The following is a 21801-nucleotide window of genomic DNA, read 5'->3' on the forward strand; positions in this document are numbered from 1 at the left end:
GGACCTAGACCACTCCGAACTCCTACCATTAATTAAACTGTCCTATTCCACATTTTCCCTTTTTTCCTTTAAGTTCAGTTGATATTTTAGCCAATTTCTTTTCCATATATTCAGTGATCTTTCACTTCTGCAATCGAGAGAATTCTTTCCAGGAACACAGTTTGTATGGAAAAGCATGTGTTTGAAAAAGCAGGTACCACATCCTATTTGTATCAGCAGCAACCCCTGGCACACATTAAGCATTCAGTAAATGTTTGTTAAATGAATAAATGATGTTTGGAGTTCTCTATTAAAAAGCTTCTAAGACGTCATGATCTAAATACTTAAATACAAGACCTAAAAATTGAGTTGGTTCAATTTGCCAAACCTCAGCTTTAAAGCAAAACACAGTTTCAAAGCCAGGGGAAAAAAAATGTAAAGAAACCAAATTTCACTTTAAAAAATTTTTAAGCCAGCTTTTGGAAACTTGAACTGCTCTGTCAATAATCTGACAGATTTCAACTGTCTGGATAACCTTTTTTGGATAATCTCCTGTCTCTGTGACAAAAGTCATACTCAGTCTTACTGCTGGGAGTCCATGATTTTTCCCTTTGCTATAACCAGTCAGGATAAAAGGTGAACACAGCTGACTTACTATGTAAGGTGCCCTCGCAGGTACCGGCTGACGATGCAGGAAGGGACCAGTCAGGGAAGACGTGAGGTCAAGGGAAGTGGCAGGATACAGGGGATATACTTTTCCACCTCCTTTCTTCCAGCCCACGATTCCAGCTGTCCCTTTTGTGGTTTCTTCCCACACCAGTTTCCAATAATATTTACTTGTATCCATTTTTCCTCAAACAAGAAGAGTTAGGTGAGCCAAGAGGACAACATTCTCCTGCCTCCTTCCTGCTTTAGTAATATGACCTTTGTCCTACTCCGTGCACCGCCCCCCAGCACACAGACACCTTAAGTGCACAGCTTAGCTTGACTGCAATGTCAGGGAATTTCAGGGTAAAAAGTGCATTCGTGGAAGTCAATCACACATCGGGTCTCAGGTTTCTCCACTTGGCACCGGTTTATAGCATTAAAGCAGTTCCTTTCAGGCGTTGCCCATTATCACTCCTCCTGCTGTCCATCACCCTTGCCTCAGGCTTGGGCTCTTAATCTCTGGTTCTTCTTACTAATGCACTTGCCAGCCCCAGACACGGGTACTTGCAGATTCTGCAAAACGAGGCTTTTTCCTGTCTTGGGCTCAGCACATCCTCTATCAGCAACCCTCAGAGACTTCAGCCCTGCGGTCAGCTATGTCCCCCACGCCTCTGCTTTCTCCTCATCTTCTCTGCCCAGTCTGTGCTCCTGTGCTCTGCCCAGCCCCTGCTCTCTAGTATATATGTTTTTGCATTTGCCTTTTTTTTTTTTTTGCGGTACGCGTGCCTCTCACTGTTGTGGCCTCTCCCGTTGCGGAGCACAGGCTCCGGACGCGCAGGCTCAGCGGCCATGGCTCACGGGCCCAGCCGCTCCGCGGCATGGGGGACCTTCCCGGACCGGGGCACGAACCCGTGTCCCCTGCATCGGCAGGCGGACCCTCAACCACTGCGCCACCAGGGAAGCCCTGCATTTGCCATTTTTTCCTCCGCCTGCTCACAAAAAGACTGGAGGGGGCAAACTGGATTCGGCATCAAAGAAAGAAAAAGCTTTCTTTGGATTTCTTACACCAGCCCTAACAGCTTGAGTTGACCAGATGCCCTGAATAACTGTTTGTCTCCAGGGCTGAAGTCACAACAATAACATTCAGGTTATTATTAATAATGATCAGTCATTGTCTTTTTAAAGAGACCCTTACTGTTATCTCTTTATATCATTTAATATTTATATTTAAATACAGGAACCTAAGCAGCTATTGCCAGGGTCACCGCTTAGTTCGTGCTCACTGAAGAAAGGAATGTTTTTTACTGACTCAGGGCAAATAATACTGAACTAGTGATTAGGACACGAACACCCTAAAAGAGCCAGAAAAGGAGGGAGAAACTGAATGATACTGAGTACCGACCACGTGCTATACACTGCTGTTCACTTTCTGACTTCATTATTCCTGTACTAGTCATTCTAGTTAGAAGACTAAAAATTAAAAAAAAAAAATTACACACCTGTAGAGCTAGGATTTGGACCCATGTCAGTTTGTCTTCAGAAATCAACGCCGATTTTTTTTTTCTCAAAAGAAAGTTCTACATAAATGCTAAACAGTAAAACCTCATCATTAATTACATGAGGGAGTTTACATTTGCCTACAATTTACACCCTTTTTTTTCCAGACTCATTCAACTGCCAATGCCAGTAAAGTGCTTCTTCCCACAATTTACTAGGCTTTTTGGTAAAGAGCTAAATGAAGGTTTGCTATCAAGCTAGCGAGGCAGAGAAGACTGAGATTCCAATAAAGACTTGCTAACTGGTGTGCAACACCACACCCATTAAGAGTGGGACAGTTCCTACAGAATACAGACTGGTCTCTACATCGTTCATTAAGGGCTGCCTTAGACGTGTTCCGTTGGGTTAATGCCCAAGCCGGCCCTGAGAGGGTTGAAACAAACCCCCATGGAAAACACTATGGGTTATTTAGAATCTAGGGCATCAAGATGAACACGCTGTTTGGTGTTTTCCATGAGGCATTATTACCGTTGTTCCAAATTAGCAAGACATACGTGCGCTTACTTAATGCGTTTTCTCTTGATTTACATGCCCTTGCTTCTTAAATCATTTCCAGAAATCCTTAGGAAATATGAAAGGAGTTTATCAAACGAACGTGTTATCTTTTCCTCCAGCAGAATGTCAGACCACTTCTTGAAAGATCCTCTCCAAATTCTTCAGCTCAAACCAATTTTAACAAACTTGAATATACACACCATAATTAGGAAGCCAATTTATTCAGTTCATTTGCATCCGTCTAAATAATTTTTCCTGACAGATGACTTCCGTTCTAAGTACCAAGTACTTTTTAATCCTCGGCAGGTTATTGCTGAGGATAAATGATTTCACATTTCTCATAAAGATGCCAGTCATTAAGAATATTAACACGAATTCCTTCCCCTTGAATAGAAAGGAGATGTCATTTTAGCAATGTTGCTGTGTCAGCCTTTCTATTGTCAAACACAACAAATGATGAGAAAATCAATTTACTCTTTAGAATTAGTCAAGTGAGGAATTCTTTGAAGTGACCGCGCAGGGTTTTGCCTGGGCCCCGTAATCACATAAAAGCGAGTACTGTATATATGTGGGTAAAATGTTGTGAAATTTAATGAGGACTGTTTGCTGCCATAGACCTTCCAGACATAATGTATCTCTGAAAAAGAATTCCCCACTCCTAAAATAGAGGTTTGATGAGCACCAGATGTGGTTCAAATGAACCCTTGTCCAACGGAACTAAGAATATATTTTGATCTGTATGAGGCACAGTCCAGAGACAGGGGACGTGATTCCAACACAGCCTGCGTTGAGGTTGGTGGTGGAGTTTGAATGTATTTATTTACTCCATAAAGCTTCTCTCGTAAGGCAAAATGCAAATGAGCTTTTAATGAATACTTTCTAATAACTGGAGAATGTCATACTTGCTGCTTCTGAGACAATTTACAATTTTATTTTGTAATCTAAGATGTGTGGAAGAAAAGCATTTCCACGGGTAGCCACAAACTTTAGAATGATCTGTGTCCTGGCGATGATTTGCAAGTTTCACAACTCAGTTTCTCCACCCATAAAGGGAAGATTAGATCATTGTTCAAAAATGACAGGCATTTAATACTTGGAAATGACTAAATAATGAAGTGCATGGATTCTACAGAAATGCTGAGGAGAAAAGAAGATTAATTTCAAGCCAAAATCTAGTACAAACACGACCTTCCTATTGTAAATCTCATGAACAGGGAAAGAAATTACATCGAAGGCTTTGTTTCTAGGGCTGAGAATATTGTACATTAATATTGGGATGTTTCAGATGGAAAAAAAATCTGTTTATTATAATCTCTTGTCTGTAGAGATGCGAAAAATTCTTTCTGCTACATTGTTCTGAAAGAATGCTGTTAGTAAAGATTTAAATGACAGGCATGGCAGGGTCATCTTCTGATTCCTTTGCCTTTGGGCAGGACTACAGTTAAGCCGTCTCAGGAAAGAGAACGATGCTGTTGCTTGCAAAAATCTCCAGGTGAGAATGGTAAAAATTAAAAAGGGCAGATGGGAAAGCTCAGGGGCCTTGAAATTAATAAAGGTCAGTTTATTAGGTCAGTTCTGGCTAATTTCAGTTAAAAGTCATTTCTATTTGCCAATAGCCTAATGCTTAGCGAAACTCCAAAGGATGTGATATTTGGCACTAGTTCTCTGAAAATTCCATTTCGTATTAGCATTAACGTCTGGTCATTGTTTTGTTCGCCTCCTCTTCACCCCGTGGGGGAGGGAGGGACTCCTGCCCTAGGGTTCTGGGATGACCAAACATAGGACATCTGACTTGGGACACAGGGGATCAAGAACAGTTTATACTAGTCACATACACTAATGACCCAGGGGAAGCAGACACTTCGTGCCACATGGGGCAACACAGAGGCACATTTGGGAACAGAGGGAACAAGAAGGAGCTGGGGGGCTCTATTTACAATAGCCAGGACATGGAAGCAACTTAAATGTCCACCTACAGAGGAATGGATAAAGAAGATGTGGCACATATATACAATGGAATATTACTCAGCCATAAAAAGGAATGAAATAGTGCCACTAGCAGAGACGTGGATGGACCTAGACATTGTCATACAGAGTGAAGTTAAGTCTAAAAGAGAAAAACAAATATCGTGTAATATCGCCTATATGTGGAATCTGGAAAAATGGTAGAGATGAACTTATCTGCAAAGCAGAAATGGAGTCACAGATGTAGAGAACAAACATGGTTACCAAGCACGGGGGTGGGTTGAATTGGGAGACTGGGACTGACATATATACACTACTATGTATAAAATAGATAACTAATGAGAACCTACTATATAGCACAGGGAACTCTACTCAATGATCTGTGGTGACCTAAATGGGAAGGAAATACAAAAAAGAGGGGATATGTATAAGTATGACTGATTCACTTTGCTGTACAGCAAGAAACTGACACAACATTGTAAAGCAACTCTACTCCAATAAAAATTAGTTTTAAAAAAAGAAGGAGCTCTGGGGAGCAGGCTCTGTAGTAACAAGATGGTAAGTGGTACCCTGGTTCCCAGGGACGATGTGATTGGCCTGTTGCAATGACTGTGTGGGCTGGCAGGGGAGTGAAACCTATTAGGATGAGGCCCAGGTGGAGTGATGATGCCCCGCTATCGGGGACCTAACCACTGGGGGAGCCTTTCCCACTTCGGTGGGAGCACTGCAGATAAAAGCAGGGGAACTCACAGCCCTTCGGGGCCCCGTGAGGCTCAAAGATGTCAAAGCAGCATGTGAAATCTTAGACTTTACAAGCCGTGCAAGCTATGTGGACTTGCAGGACACTCACTTCCCCTTGGCTATACTGACCCCCTTAAGAGTCATGTCTTCGCCACACCTATGAGTAATGTCTTCGCCACACCTATGGTGTCTCCTGTGAAAAGAGTCACTTTTGATTGGACTGATAACCATGGGGGCATAAGCAGTTTTCTAGCAGGAGTACTCTCAGGCCAAGGCTATGTCAGCTAGATGATTCACGCGGAAGTATCCTCTGCTACTTGCTTTGATTTGAATGAAAAGAGGACGAGAGCCCTAAATCATCCAGACAGATTACATATTTACTCCTCATTTGATCTTCATTTGCCACGAGGTGAATGTTGACTAATTTAGACTCTGAGCCAAAGAGACAGAAAATGGTCTATCAAGCCAAAGTCAAGAGTATGCCTGCCTTCAGTTTTCAAGAAGAATACTGTCAGGAAACACAGTCAGGTCAGACTTTCTCTCACTCTCCCTGCAATTTAACCACTGGGGAGATAAAGGACTCAGGGAGACCTGGGGTTCCAGGCAGAGCTTGGACATCTGAAGTTAATGCTGGGCCTGTTATAAAATCTTGGGCAAGGCATTTAATCTCTCTGAACCTCAAGCTGTATACCTTTTTAATGAAGAATTTAAACGAGTTCTAGAGTTTCAAAATAATTTTTTTTTAGTAGTAAAGCCCTTGTTTTAAACAAAGTCTAAAGTCACTCTATAAAACAGACGGAAATGAAGCTTCTTTGTTTGAATCCAGTGAATGGCACCCAAGCCCAGGTGACTTGGTCTCCTCCTCACATTTGCTCCCTCCCTATCCCCCCCCCCCACCAACCCCAAATTCCTGAAGCACTTCCTTGGAAGTCTACTGCTCCTCGGAACCCAGACTGAAAACTAGCAGATGAGATTCTCAGGTTTCTTCCAGCTTTCAGCAGAATGGAAAAATCACAGACAGACTTAGATTCAAATACTAGTTCTGTCACTTCCTAAGCTGTATGACCAGTTTTCCCATCTGAGAAATGAAGATTTTTTTTTTTTTTAAACAGCTCTATTTTAGGACAATCGCTATGTTAAGAATGCGTGTAAAACATCTAGCCAGTGCCTGACACCTAGCCGGGACTCACACATGGTAGCAATAACAATGGTTATGGCTCAGACTTGAGCAGAACAAAAAGACAGATCTTACATGTGAACAACGGAATTGCAATGAGACCGCTGTCCTTCCTGAAGCCCAGACCGCAAGAACTGGAGGCCAAAATTCCTCCTTAGAACCTGAATCCGTTTTTATTGTTCCAAATTAGTGGAAGCAGGAAACTTCTTCTAATTCACTGAACATTCTGTGTGCATGGGAGAGCATGTCGACACACCCCAAGTCTCTTAAAGGGCATCACAGTCCACCCAACCACCACAGGTGGCATCGACAGCACACGGCTTTCACCAGAGACTAACGGGAACGTCCCGAAGAACGCTTGAACGCTTAGCCACAGAAATTCAACACCTGACAGCTCGCGTTCTGTACTTCACCCCATATCGTAAGTCACCAGAGAACTATTGTTCTCATGTGGAGCTGCTGTTGTGATAGTCTCTGTTCTTTCCACAGTGGAGAAGTTCTCTCACAAAACACATCCCAGAAGTCTGTGGTTTCTGAAAAGCTCACCTTTCGGGAACTCTTCTGGCCTTCTAGGAAGTAAGGTCCACTTCAGAGGTCTCCTGATGTGCAGTAGCAGGAACTCAGTAGAGGCCACAGTTCCTGGTACCCTCATGAACACATGTCCTAAAGGAATATGACTCAAGGTTAGACATTCCTCTCCACTTTTTGTAAAGCTTTCTTTCTTTTCTTTTCTTTTTTTTTAATTTATGAAAATTTCCAATACCCCAAAGTTATGCCTATCACAAACCCTCCTGGGCCCACTGCACAGCTTCAAGAGCCCATCAACACGGGCTTTCACCTGAGCCCACGGAGGTTACATGCGGCCCCCCCACTCTAAGACTGATGGCCCAGGTGACACCACGTCGGCTGTCAGCTGAATTTCTTCAACACTCACGAAGTGCCTGTCCTAGGCCACCCCGGAGAACCACACAGGACCCCAGACTTACGAAACCAGACGCACATGAAGAATTACGTGCCGGGTCAATGGGGAGAAAAGAAGGGAAATTGGGGAAATCTTGTGGAGAAGATGGGATCTGAACTGTGCTTTGAAGGAAACGGGAGTGAGGACATTCCAGGCTGAGGGAGAGGATGTGAGGAAGGGTGGTAGGGGAAGGAACGGAAAGGCCTTCTTTAGAGAATGATTCATATTCTCATGAGCTGGAGTAGGTGAGGGGCAGTAGGATGGGAAGCGGGTAATTAGTGGGGTGACACGTGGAAGCCACGAATGCCAGGAGGATGAAGCTCCTCACATGTTGGGCAGCGGGGCCAGGAACGGGGCAGGAAAATAATCTAAGAAAACTGGAGGTAGCAGGATGGGGGAGGGAGGGTCGCAGGGAGGATGGGTGCTCAGAGTGAACCAGAACTTTCTCAGACCCAAGCTCTGGCCTAAAGAACAGTCTGGCTGGGTGTCTTGCTCCCACAGAGAAAAAAAGCGGGGGCCCACAGAGATTGAAAATAGAGGATGCACATAGAGGGTTCGGCCCCGGCCCAGGGAACTCCCCCGAAAACCATCATTAGGAAAACAAGAGACCAGGACGAAAGCAAAGCAACAGAAGCACCTGGTCTGAGTCTAGGAAACATCCGTGTTTACTAAGCACTTGGTCTCTGGAACGTCTGCCTTTCCAAATACCACATCTTCCTCATCCACTCCATCCCGCCACGGGCGGCTACTGTGCCGGGTGCCGGGGAAGGGGGAGCCGGGACCGCAGCCTGGAAGCCCTGCCTACCCCCTCTACTGCCCCTCCCTCCGAGGAGCCCCCCCGCGTGGCCGGCCAGCCAGCTGCAGCTCAGTTTGTTTGCCGAGGTTTGCATACACGTATTGAGTTGCCTTTTTTTCCAGCCAGTTCAGCAGTGTCCCGAAATTCACCCCCAGTGTAACTTCTGCCTCTGCCCCTCCCCTTCTTGGAACTGCCTTTTGTTTGTCTGGCAGCCTTGGTTCTATGGGGGTGTGTTATGATAATAATACGCGGGCTTATATAACCCTCTGCATCTCGCAAGCACTTCACAGACTGGCCTTAATGCATCCCCGGGCCCGTGTCAGGCTGGGCGGCTGGAGCGGCTAATAGGAAACCCCGACCCGAGGCGCCGAGACCAGGAGGGAGGGCCGAGGGGGTCAGAGGCCGGGCCTTCCCGGCCCCTTGCGCCCGGAGGTCAGGGAGATAAGGAACAATGAGTCTCGCCCCCAGAAGGAGGAAGGAAGCCCCGCTCCCACCTTATCTCTGCTCCTCCGCAAGCTCCCAGTTCCCAGAGCTTGTTCTCCAGAGAAGATTTTAAAGGCGACTTTTGTAAGTATGATGCTCTGCTTTTTCTTTCCAAAGGAGGAAAACAAAGTTTCCTTACTGCTCTTGTCCATTTCATCGTATTTATTCGCGGGAATGGGTTCCCGCACTCAGACGCTGCCATGATGGGAAATGTGTTTCTGGCTAAAGTCCTCCACCCAGATTGGGCCCCTCCTAAAAGTAATAGGAAGGGAAAGAGGTTTCTGTTGATAATTCACTTATTAACAAAATAGCACCAAGAGGAAGTGCTGAAACTGCCCCTTTCCCCGTGTCCCGGTCCTGGTGCTGGCTGACTGTTCTCCACTCACGCACACATCTTGCCCTGCAAAGGAGTCTTGGTTATTCACCTGGCTTGTGAGGCATCCAGAAACGATGCAGCTACTTCCAGCTTCAATTTCTCTGCTTTCAGTGCTCACAGTTTCAGGCAAATATAGTTGCTGGAATTTTCTTTTCACACTATGAAATAAATCCCATTTTTTGGCGTAGGCTTGAAACTTGCACTGGCTTGTGTAAACCCTGCAAAACACTGTAACTAGAGTGGACATGTGAATTCTTCCTAAGTTTATCACTGCATAGCTGAAGGGTCTAAATATTAAAGGAACGTGGGCACGAACTTCTTAAGCACTGGCAAACCCCCAAGCTCTGTTATTGAACTATGTGTCTGTAAGGGATGCTGAATTAACAAGAGTGTTTTTCTCAGGGGTGATGCTCATGGCTTTGAGAAATTGTCTCTCAACAAAAGATGAATTTAAAACTCTAGGGTAACACTAAGAGAGATACAATTTCTGAACATTTAGAAAGTATGATTCACTAAATGAATAAGCCGAGAAAATAAAGTTCTATTTTGGGTAGTTGTTCAATTTGCATTTATAAAACCGTGATTATAAGTTGGTGTACTATGAGATATAGAAAATTAGTCTTTATTTCAGGTAAGAAAACTAAGAAATATAAATTGACAGTAATGTAGAAAAGCAAGGCCTCTCACTTTTAGTGTCGTTAAGTGCTATGATGAATCCATTGAGTTTGATTGCCTTTATCTTTAGATGAATAGCTATGAAAACCACACGTAATGTGTGTATACCAGTGTGTGTGTGTGTGTGTGTGTGTATAAAAGAGTTCAGGATACCCAAATGTATGTATATATTTAATTAAATATACATATATATATATTTAATCATCCGAAACTCACATTAGTTGTAACTCTCCAGTGTTCAGTATCTTACATGATGGTGTAATACCCAAAATAGACCAAGTGGAAAGATTTCATATCAAATTTCAGAATGCAATAGAGCTATTTATTCATTATTTATTCAACAAACATGGGAACCATTATAAAAGTGGGTCTATTTTTAAGATTCCCTTTAAATGAGATTTCCACTTAAAATTCTCTGTGGCTTCCAAGAAATTCTAAGGCATAATTAAAGTTGGAAATAAGACTGGATTCTACTTGGTTTTCCCCCTAAATTTAAAAGTGAGCTGTCAATACTAAAATTCTATAATCTAGCTAATTTTGTTACAAAGATAAGCCACGTAATCTCAACGTTAGCCTCCAAAGCCTACTCAGTCATGGCAGAAAGAACGCAGACTGTGACGAGATCTGGATCGGAGGCTTGGTTTTGCCATTACGTGGTTATGCGACCAGCAGCAAGATCTTGCAGATTTTCAACCTCAGGTTTCACCTCTACAAAAGGAGACCAATACTACTTACCCCAAGGAGAGGATTGTTGAAAGGACTAAAAGGAAATAATATATGTAAAGTACCTAGCACAGTGTCTGAAAATAGCAGTTTCTTTCAATTTTAGGGCTTTTCCATTTACTCCCTTTTTTCATCTTTGATTCAGTGCCTTGGATTTTTGAGCATTTACCGTGTATTGCTTGCTGTGCTGAACACTAGTGATACCAAAATGAAGCAGGTTAATATCCTGCTGCCCTGGAAGAGTTCCTAGTCCAAGGAAACAGACCAAAACAACAGATTAATTTTCTTAACAGTATATAACACCTGCAAAAAACAGAAGTGTGTTGTGATTAAGTGACAGAATTGAGGCCCAAGTAATTTTCCCCAGTGAAAGTCAAAGGAACTTTTACAAAGATGATGTTGATTGGTGTGACTTTTAAAGAATCAGCAGGGGGCTTCCCTGGTGGCCCAGTGGTTGAGAGTCCGCCTGCCGATGCAGGGGACACGGGTTCGTGCCCCGGTCCGGGAAGATCCCACATGCCGCGGAGCGGCTGGGCCCGTGAGCCATGGCTGCTGAGCCTGCGCGTCCGGAGCCTGTGCTCCGCAACAGGAGAGGCCACAACAGTGAGAAGCCCACGCACCGCAAAAAAAAAAAAAAAAAGAGCAGGAGGTGTGGAAGGACATTTCAGAAGGGAAGAGCACTGGAGAGCAGACTATGTGAGAGCCAGGGGACGGGGAACTGGTTTCGGTTGGTGCTGGAATGTTGAATCCAGGGAATCTGCAGATTTAGTCAGGGGTCCGATCATGGGTATTGTGGTGCTTCATGCTGAGGTGTTTGGACCCATTACTCTAGTAAAACTCAAACTCATGCTCATGAGTCTTTTTAGACCAGCTCATGCTCCAAAAAAATTTGTTTTATAGGTTCACATCCATATAAAAAGCTTGGGCTGAAATATGTCACCTACATCACTAAGACATTATTTGGTTCAATAGACTACTTTGTTTATTTGGTTTATTTTGTTTGTAGCAAAGCCATCTCAATGATGGAAGCGTTGCAGCACAAGCTCCTTACCTCCCCAGACCTGGCACTTTCAAGATTACTCTTGAGCCAATGGAGAGACAAGGAAGGACTCTGCTTGGGGTTGAGAAGGCGGAGACTAGATGTGATTTATGTTTTAGGAAGATTTTTATATAGATCATCTACTCTCCAGTGTGGAATGTAGGTTAGGCAAAGGCCTAGGGGGTGATAATGCTATAAACTAGGAGACCGATTAAAAGACTACTGTCGTAAACAAGTGAGAAATGCTGAGGGTCTGAGCAGTGTAGGTGGACAACAGGGCACAGATTCCAGAGAGATTTAGAAGGTGGAACATTCTCAACTTGAGGACTGAATGAAGACAAAGGAAATGTCTATGATAATATAATGTCTATAATATTAGTTTTAAGCTTGGTCAACTGGGTAGCTATAATAGAATACCATAAAACAAGAAGAGGTACAAGTTCGTAGAAGGAAATTGAGTTAATTGGGGTAATGTTGGCTTGAGAGGTTAAACTACAACATCAAGTAAAATAAAAAGTCAGTTTGGGGGACTTCCCTGGCAGTCCCGTGGTTAAGACTCTGGGCTTCCAATGCAGGGGGCGTGGGTTCTGATCCCTGGTTGGGGAACTAAGATCCCACGTGCCGCGTGGCGTAGCCAAAAAATAAAAAAAAAATAAAAGTTGGTTTTCATTTAATCTTTTGTTTACATAAGTGGTATTGCTTTTGTTCGTTTGTTTACTTGTTTTACCATGTTGAGTTAGTTTCAGGTGTACAGCAAAGTGATTCATATATATATATATATTCTTTTTCAGATTCCTTGCCATTATAGGTTATTACAAGATACTGAGTATAGTTCCCTGCACTAGTAGGTCCCTGTTGGTTATCTATTTTATATATAGTAGTGTGTATATGTTAATCCCAAACTCCTTATTTATCCCTCTTCCGCCCCTTTCCCCTTTGGTAACCATAAATTTGTTTTCTATGTCTGTGAGTCTGCTTCTGTTTTGTAAATAATTTCATTTGTATCGTTGTTTTTAGATTTCACATGATATCGCTTATATGTGGAATCTAAAAAAATGATACAAATGATATTGCTTATATGTAAAAAGTGGTTTTTAAAAAGTATAAAATTGCCAGATTTATCTTAGAAGTTTAGAGAAGAAACATAAAAACCGGGCTGTACCCATCATGCTCAGTTCCCCCAAGAAATGTCAGTCTCTGGGCTCATGGGGCTCTGAGCTTTCATCTCGTATCCCCGCTGTTGAGTGGATTGTTTCCCATTCACTTTTCATCAGGGAGGCCATGTCCAGAGCAGCCTTGCCAATAACTTTGTATACCCTCAAAAAGAGAAATATATACATCCTCTGAGCCTTGAGAAATGAGCGGAGACCGGGAAAGAGCTCCGTGGGCAAGTAAAATACTTATTCATAAAGAACACGTACTCATGAAGAATTCATACTTATTCATCAAGAAGCAGCTCTTTCTTTAGCAGGGTTTTTTCACTTCCCTTGAATTGGGGGCCCACTCAGAGACTAGAGTAAAAGAGGAAACTTCTAAGACTAAAGCAAAGGAGATGATTTCTTACCTGGGCACGATGTACCCCACAAACATTTCCTTCTTCTTTAGGCTGAGCAGGAAATTCTTCCCATGGGCTTGAATGGTGGGTAACTGGAAAGGAGAGGTATGTCACGTTTGTGAGTTTTTTAAAGATAACAACGGGAAGAACTTTCACATTTAGAATGAATAGAAAACAATCTAATTAGCAGACAGGAAGCTGAGGTCTGATTACTTGATAACCTTAGTTTTCTTATACCCTTTCACATCTTCTGTGGCAAAGCCTCTATCAGATTTCCTGGATTTCAGAGCTCTCAACCCCACCTGAACACTTCAGAGCAAATACCATTTATTACGAAAGGGGCTGAGCCCCAGGCTTCATGGCTGGTCTCACAAAGTCGTATAATATTTCCTCCTGGTAGGTAAACTGTATCAACACATTTAAAAGCAGATTTAAGAAGCTCTTGTCACCTCTAAATAGAAAGAGTTTTATCACTCATCAGAAAGATCGTATTTGATGGTAATCTGAATTCCATCCGGCTTCTGATAGCTCACTTCAAATTCCCCAAACTTCAGAGATTATCTTTGGTTTTGGAGATGATGAAGAGGTTTCTATTTTTGCTAAAAATGCTTCCACAATAAAAAAAAAAAAAAAAAAAAAAAAAGAAAGAAGAGACCCAGAAAAGAACTGTTACTATCTCAGTTATACAAAATAATCAGCAAATATATACTTTAGAATAGGATGAGCTTGTATCATGGGAAAGTTTATTCTTTAAAGAAGGAGTAAGATATATTGGAGGGAATTTCCATTAGCATGATTGAAAGGGTGAGGAACATACTGATACATTGTTGACGTGAGGATTACCAGTGTTTGATCGCCAGTGATCGCCGGGGTTTCTTGGCCTTCTTATTCTTCCATATATGGTGCTGGCCATTCTGCTTTTAGGTTACTCAAGCCATTTAAAGTCTTGTCATCCTAAGCAAGGGCTACAACTTCACAATCTTTGGGGGTTTGCCGGCATAATGACTGAGTCCAGGCTGGGTGCTGCCTGAGCCACTGTACTCTCCTATGCAGTGTTTGAAGAGGGCTGGGGTGCAGCTGTTCTGTCCCCCAGATACCTGAGTCCAGAATGTTGCTGAATTTTGCTTCATTTCTGTGCTCTCTGGAAAGCTGGAAGCTCCCCAACTCTCTCGGGTTTGGCTTCCTGTTCACATGTTTTCTGGTCTCATGTCATTGTGCATGAAGTAATAGCCCCACATGCGTGCACCATCCACAATGGCAAGATTGGTGTGGCTTGGTGTAAGCTTTCTAATGAGGACATTTTGGACCTTCCGGCAACGCCTTAGGGAAGGCAGTTTGGAACCGGATATTACTTTCCAAGGTGAAGGGAGCAGAGACAGGATGCATTTCTGCAACAGGGCTAAAGCCACTTCTAGGAGACAATTAAAGGACAGCTGCTTAAGAAACAAACAAACATCTCTTCTACACATCTATCTAAACGCATGCGTGCGTACAGTCTAAAGAAAGGCCTCCAATCCATAGTTTTAAAATACCAGTTACTGTTTCAGCATTTCACTAACTATGAATGGTGCTAGTGTTTCCCACCGGGGACTGTTATTTTAATGACATTTCTCTGCAGCAAAATCTGATGAGTTCACAAAGTCTCAGAGCCAGGAAATGCGGCTCAGTTTCTGAACAACTGAGAAAGCCAGGAGAGCTCAGTTCAATCATCTACTTGCTTTCCAGCACGGATCCCTAAGTGCTAAGAGCAATAACACACTAATACAGAGAGAGAAGCCAGGCCAAACTTTCAAAAGTACAGCTCTTAAACCATGAAACTGAACTTCCCGACATATTATCAGCAGGTGAAATTCTGGCGCACACCCACACTTATTTGTGGATGTTAATGTCAAATGAATGGGCACATGTGCCAACATTTTATAGAATTTTAGAGCAGGAAGTGATTTTGGAGGTCTTCCAATCTTACCTTTTATTTTACGAACAGAGACATTGAGACTCGTGTGAGTTCACTCCACACACACACACATATATACATCGGAGTCTTAGGCCGAGTCATTGCCTGCAGAAAATATGATAGGTCTGGCTTAAGAAAAAGGAAGGACAAAATGACCCAAAGCTGGGCCAGTGGTTCCCTGTTCCGTTCAGGTTTGTGTGGCCCAGCTTTAGGGCTGCGGGCCGCTCGTTTATTCTTGCTGCAGGAGCCGTTCAGGGTCTCGGATTAGATACACTTGACCAAAACTTGAATAAACTCCCAGATAACCCAAGTGTCCATGAGTGACTCAGATCCTGACTACACTGCGATGCTCAATCAGTGCAAGGTGTTCTGGGGTCACATTGTGATTAGAGCATAGAATGTAGACAGAGCCCCAAGTACAACTCTCACACTTCGGAGTCTGAAAACCTGACCAGAGAGACGAGACCTTCCCCCGTCTAGGCAGCAGTGGAGACCCTCTCACTAGATGCTACATCGTGTAGCACAGATTTTAAATGTTGTAAGTGTTCTGGGGAGAGAGAGAAATGAAAATTGAGGGGGTCAGCTGATCCCAGAGGGGTGCTTAGAATTTTCATATGTGGAGGGAATAAAGGTAAACTCTTCTAGCAGAAATGAAAGCATGGAGAGGGTCTCGCGGCTCGGATCCCAGGGAAGCCAGGCTGATGGGTGCTCTCCAGCAGCACGTGTCAACCTGAGCTATGGACTTGAGCCCTGGTACTGATTTCCATCCTTATCTACTAAACTGTTACTGAAATAAGCAGCCCCCGCTTAAGTCACTTTAATTACATTTATATAACTATAAATCCACAATAATATAATTACACTTACATCATTGAAAATCCAAAACAGATTGCTAATTAAATATAAACAAAACCATAAACCAATAATATTCTGTTGGTTGGAATCAAATTAATTGGTTAACATTAGTAATATTGGTTTTATTTGTCAAATGATGCTGTTTTGCTGAAACTAAAGAATAAATTTGTTTTAACCCGTGTTCATTAATGAAATTGTAAAAGAAAAAGAGAGAAATATTTTCATTAAAATTTTCCATTGCACATTTCGTACTCTATTTATAGTGAATTATTACAAGTTGGCACATATAAAGGCAGAAAGGATCCAGGCAATCCGTCTGCTGGTGTCGAGATTATGGAACTAAAAACCGTGGTGGTTCAGTCATCCTATCTCCTTACTCTCTCTTGGCAAATGAAACTTCATTCAGCACGGCAGGAGTATTTGACTCTCACAGGCGTACACTTATCAAGCAGGTATAAATACCTGCCTCTGTTCTTTCTTTAATAGGCTATAGCTCTAAATTATTACACTATTCTCCTGCACATTATAATTTTAATGATGACAAAGCAAAGTCTCCATTTATAAAATGGATGAAAACCCTGGTCTCATTCCATGAAAATGTCTTTTGATTGCAAACTACTACTGCAAGGGAAGTTGTATCTTTATTACTGGCTTAAAAACAAAATTCAGTGCCAGTAATAATGATCGCCAGTGTTTCCTGGCCACTTATTCTTCTAAATTTCTTACGTGGATGTTTGCATGTAATCCTCACGTCAACCCTATGGAATAGATAACGATTTTTAATCCTCATTTTTCAGAGGAGGATACTGAGGCATAGAGAAATGAAGTAATTCGGTCAAGGTCAAAATAGCCAATGGATTCTGTAGCCTGGAATTCCTGCTGCTCCCAGTGGGAGATTGCGAATAACTGAGAAAGGACGCTGTTGTTTGACGATAGGCTATAATCCAGCATGACCACAGCCAGATACTTGTAGCCTCACATTCAAATGTAAAATTTTACTTTGGAAGATCACAGGGTGCCGTGCATAATTATAAATGTAAACATTTATATGTCTTCCTGGAACATACATAAAAAGTGGAGATCTGTGTGATGCTTATAATAATTTATAATGTTATCAGAGAATAGAAAAGTTCTTCTAGAACTCACCAACTTCCAGGATGAGAAGCACAGGGGCGTGGTCAAAAGCTGACCAGGTTGGGTGTGTCAGATGACAGGGGGTGGCGGAAATGGGCGGAAGAGTTGATCTGCCGGGAACAGAAAGAGACGTGATAAGGATAAGGGTGGCATGGGAGGAAGAGTCCTGCAGCAGGCGGCCAGCTGCAGGGAGGTCCTACCACAACAGTCTCCCTAAGAGTGAAGCTTCCAGAACAGAGCAGAGGACCTGGGACTGTCCACATTCAACCTGAATCACCAGGGCCAGTTCAGAACAAGAAGAGATTCCAGGTCTGTTGTATTGAAATAATCTACACCCATTACCTCTGAGAATATTCACTAGTGAAGAGGTAAGAGGGCTCCACATGAAATGTCTTAGTATTACACAGGCAAGAGAAATACTTTTTAAATGTAAAGGAAATTTGGGGTTGTGAAATAGTGTGTGTTGTTTTCCTATTCTTCTAGCTTATGTCTTATAGCTTGTATATCCTTATAAGTTATAGCTACTATATATCTTTCCTCTTCTAATTTATATATCATATCTGCATTTATATATAGCATGCATATGTTAAATGTGCTCTTCATGTCAGCAAGATTGCTTCATCAAATACTTAATGCATTAAAATGGGTGTTTCCTCGTATTCAAAGTATCGAAGTTGATTTTAGTCACTTACATATTTCAACTGTCATAAATGCAGAATAGAAACAAATTTAACCACTTGAAAATGCTTACTTTGCTACTCATCGAATAGTAGCTTGCAGTCACTTTAGAAGATTTCATGATTCTGCATGTTTTCCTTTAAAATAGGTCTTAGAACCTGAAATTAGACGTCATTCAACTTTTAAACTTGGAACATTTTGTAAACCTTTAAAAAGAAAGACTTCTTTATTGGCTTTACAAAATCCAGTTAGAGAATAATATGAAATGAATCTAATGGAAAGTCTCTCCCTTGATGAAAAGAAAGTCAAATGGAAACTTCTATAAAAGGATTGAATGACCCACAGTACTTCAAAGTCTCTTGGAGTGATTTTAAGAATCACCTTCAGTCTGGGGACTTCCCTGGCAGTGCAGGGGTTAAGACTTCGCCTTCCAGTGCAGGGGGTGCAGGTTCAATCCCTGGTCAGGGAGCTAAGATCCCACATGCTTCACGGCCAAAAAACCAAAACATAAAACAGAAGCAATATTGTAACAAATTCAGTAAAGACTTTAAAAATGGTCCACATAAAAAAAATTTTTTTTAAAGAACAAACTTAAAAAAAAAGAGAAACTCAGTCTGGAAGAAATTTGAAGAATGCTATTCCTAATGATGTCCTCCTTTGAAGGTGTGAAAGGGTAACATCTGAAAGGTAAATCACTGATGAAATGCAACTGATGGCATTTTTGCTTTCTTCCATCATAGGTGCTGACGGCCAGCCACCATCATCTGAGGAAGGTGAATTTGGCAAATGACATGCAGGTTCTCCAAGACAGAATAATTGCAGAAAATCTTCAAAGGTACTCATATCAAATATTGGTCTCGATTAATTAAACCAAGGCACTCATTAAACCCGGGTACTCCATGTCCCTTTAAGAGGGGAATGTGTCACAGGTGGGGAATTATCAGAAACGCAGGAGTCAATGGTCCTGCCCCTTCCTGTAAGCGTTCTCCTCCTTCTTGGCGGAAAGAGCTGAAAGGCAGAGCCATTTCTTGAAATTCGTCTCCAGGAATGGCAAAAGAAGCATCTGAAGAATCATGTAACTTTATTAACATGTCATGAGATACTCAGGAAGCTCAGGGGAATTAGAGGGGTCGTTAATGGTAGGCCAGCTATGCACAGTCATCCAAAGTTTCAGGCATGAAAACTACAGATGTCACCTGTCTTGTTCACAGCTTGACCTCACAGTTTCTTGCCTTGGCCACATACACTGGTGCCAAGAGTGTCGTGGGACGCAGGGCAGGCCACGGAGACCCATCTCAGCAACACAACCTTGGCTGCAAAAACATCCCTAGGGGTGTTGGTTCATATGAATTTATACCCCACACCATGAGTCTTTGCTCAGATGTCAACTTTGAAAGTTGTTTCCACCCTCATTGAAAACTAGCACCATGGAAACTGTTGAGTTCCTCTTGGTTTTTGCAGCCCTTCAGAATCATTGCCCTTTGCTTGATTTTCATTGTAAGTCTTGTGTTAGCCCAGGCTGACTTGGAATAAGTCCTTTAATCACCAGAAAGCTCGTGAACCTCACACAGACAGAACAAAACAAAACAAAATCTTCAAGTCTGACCTGAATTTCAGGTTTGTCTTTTGAGGGTTGATTTCTCCAGCTTCTCTTTCTAATACTTATGGGATTAAACATTTTGTCCTCATACTACAAATGGCAAGTGAAGAAGGGAAGCGGCTGGAAACGGCTGGGAGCTTGGGGTTCATTCCTTGACATAAAATCATGAACACTGGCAGATTTTCTCTAATTCTCAGAGCTTTGTTGGCAGGTGGTCTGGGATCTCACCAGCAAGGTATTGGATGCTGGTTATTCCAGAGCTAAATCAACAGTAAGGGAAGACAAGTTGAAGTTTAGGTCTCCTTACTTCGAAACTCCAAACGGGAGAGGTAAATATTCCAAAACAAACTGAAAAAGATATCTGCTTAGGAAGAAGTTCAATCAACAGTAGAACTGTGACTTCTTAAGACTGCTTCACCGTCTTGAGTTCGTTTGCCAAACCTTTTCCTTGTGAACCTTTAGTCCAGTGCATCAAGTTTTCTGTAAGAAAGAAACAGGTTGTCCTTGGGTATCATGTCATTCAAAATTAACTATAGAAGAGGCTGGAAACCCCATATCTTCCCAAGAGGTCACTGAAGACCTCTCCCGATGCTTTGATTTCTCAGAGCATCTGTCTTAGTTTCTCTTGTGCTTTGAAGAGACCACTTTTCTGGGTTGCCATGTTGTTTATTATCTGGTTACTAATCTTTCATGTCACACTTTTCTCCCTCTAATGAGTCATTTCACCACTTTAAGTATCAATATTATATCTTTTCAATTCTCAGCCTATCCTTATTACGAGAAAATAGAAATGCATTTACTGTAATACTGGATGAAATCAGAATCACTTGCTCAAATTTAACATACATGACATTTATTTCCTAAAAATCTGTGGAACCGGGCTTCCCTGGTGGTGCAGTGGTTGAGAGTCCGCCTGCCGATGCAGGGGACATGGGTTCGTGCCCCGGTCCGGGAAGATCCCACATGCTGCGGAGCGGCTGGGCCTGTGAGCCATGGCCGCTGGGCCTGTGCGTCCGGAGCCTATGCTCCACAACGGGAGAGGCCACAACTGTGAAAAGCCCGCATACCACAAAAAAAAAAAAAAAAAAAATCTGCGGAACCCCTGTTAGAGCTGGCTCCGGTCTGCTTTTTTTGTCTTTGGACTGGAAAATTCGAATTCAATGTCTGACCAGCTGCCAGTTTCAGAGATCTCTGCCCTTCCTCATCCATCATTTGAGCTGGACTAGATAGCTGGCTGAGCCCCTTCCCACACTACACCTGTATTCACACAGCCACAGTCCTCCCAGCTGGCAAATTTTGTAGAAAGAAATGGGTCCTCTCTGTGTGTGCTCAGACAGGCAGGTTTAGAAAATAGGACCATTTTAATGAGTCTTGGGGTTTCAAAAGGCTGCCCTGTGCATTTTTGATTGCCTCTCTGCTCGTGTCATTGGGGTATAAAGTCCTTTCACTGAATATTTTTCCAGCTTTAAGAACTGCTTACCTGCAGTTCAGTGAACTTGGCATCACCTCCAAAATACATAACGCAAGGAACAGAACCAGGAGATGTTATACGCAAATCTCAGAAGCTGCCCAAGCGTCTCCTGGCTGTTCGATTGCCGGAAGATTCTCTCTTGTTCCAAGGAGAGATAGGTTGTATTCACGTATAATGACACCAAAAGGACAATTAAACTTCACAGCTTGGGGGAGGTTTTGAGAGCTCTTGTCAAAAATGTTCGCACCTGTGGAACAGACCGTTATGTTTTGTGGAGTTTGGTTTTCAGCTTGAAATACACCTGCCAAAATCTGAATGGCCGCTATTGTACCTTCGGGACTCAAAATCCGCACTGTCAGACAAGGTTTGGTGCACACAGATGGGATAACTTAGAACAGTGACTATGTTGTTTGTAAGGCAATTGAGACCTTTCCTAGCCCTGCTGATGCTTTTTGGAGATGGAAAATGTTATAAGCATGCCTTAACTGTGCCTCCCTGGGACTTTATTTATTTATATTACTTAAATTATTTAAGTTATACTCAATACCTTAATTTGAATTTAAATATTTTTTTAAAAATTGTCCATAGACTGTAATAGTAAGCAACATCTTTTCAAAGAATCAATTTCAGATGTGAACCCTAAAAACCACTAGCATTATCCTCGTCTTGGTATCCAAGGACATGGAAAACTTGGTGCAGTGTATAAAGAGCTGAATTGGGGCGTGCTAAGAAGCACTCTTGTGACCACTCTTAACATTTCTCATCAAAGAAGGCGATTTATTACACAGAATCCCAATGTCTGTTAAAATCATGTATTTGTTGTAAAAACAATATAATCGCTACCTAATAGGAACTTCTTTTAAAGTTAAAAAAACACACACCCTTAACCCAAGCCCATAAATCTTTTCTATATGAAAATTTGCTAGGTGGAATCTTAGA

At 42.4% G+C, this 21801-nt stretch overlaps 1 protein-coding gene across 7 annotated transcripts in view; it reads left to right on the forward strand.

Annotated features, from left to right (window-relative positions):
- Positions 1 to 21801, forward strand: part of SULF1 (sulfatase 1) — a 161289-nt gene that overhangs the window by 16729 nt on the left and 122759 nt on the right. For 6 of the 7 annotated variants that reach the window (XM_060287339.1, XM_060287341.1, XM_060287334.1 and 3 more), the window contains one exon: positions 18532 to 18626. The gene's annotated coding sequence lies outside the window, so the exon portion shown is untranslated. Of the gene's footprint in view, positions 1 to 8648; positions 8887 to 18531; positions 18627 to 21801 lie in introns of those variants that run through there. The other variant, XM_060287338.1, reaches the window with a different exon arrangement.

This window comes from Globicephala melas, chromosome 17 (genome assembly GCF_963455315.2).
Source record: "Globicephala melas chromosome 17, mGloMel1.2, whole genome shotgun sequence".
In the NCBI taxonomy this organism is placed as follows: Eukaryota; Metazoa; Chordata; class Mammalia; order Artiodactyla; family Delphinidae; genus Globicephala; species Globicephala melas.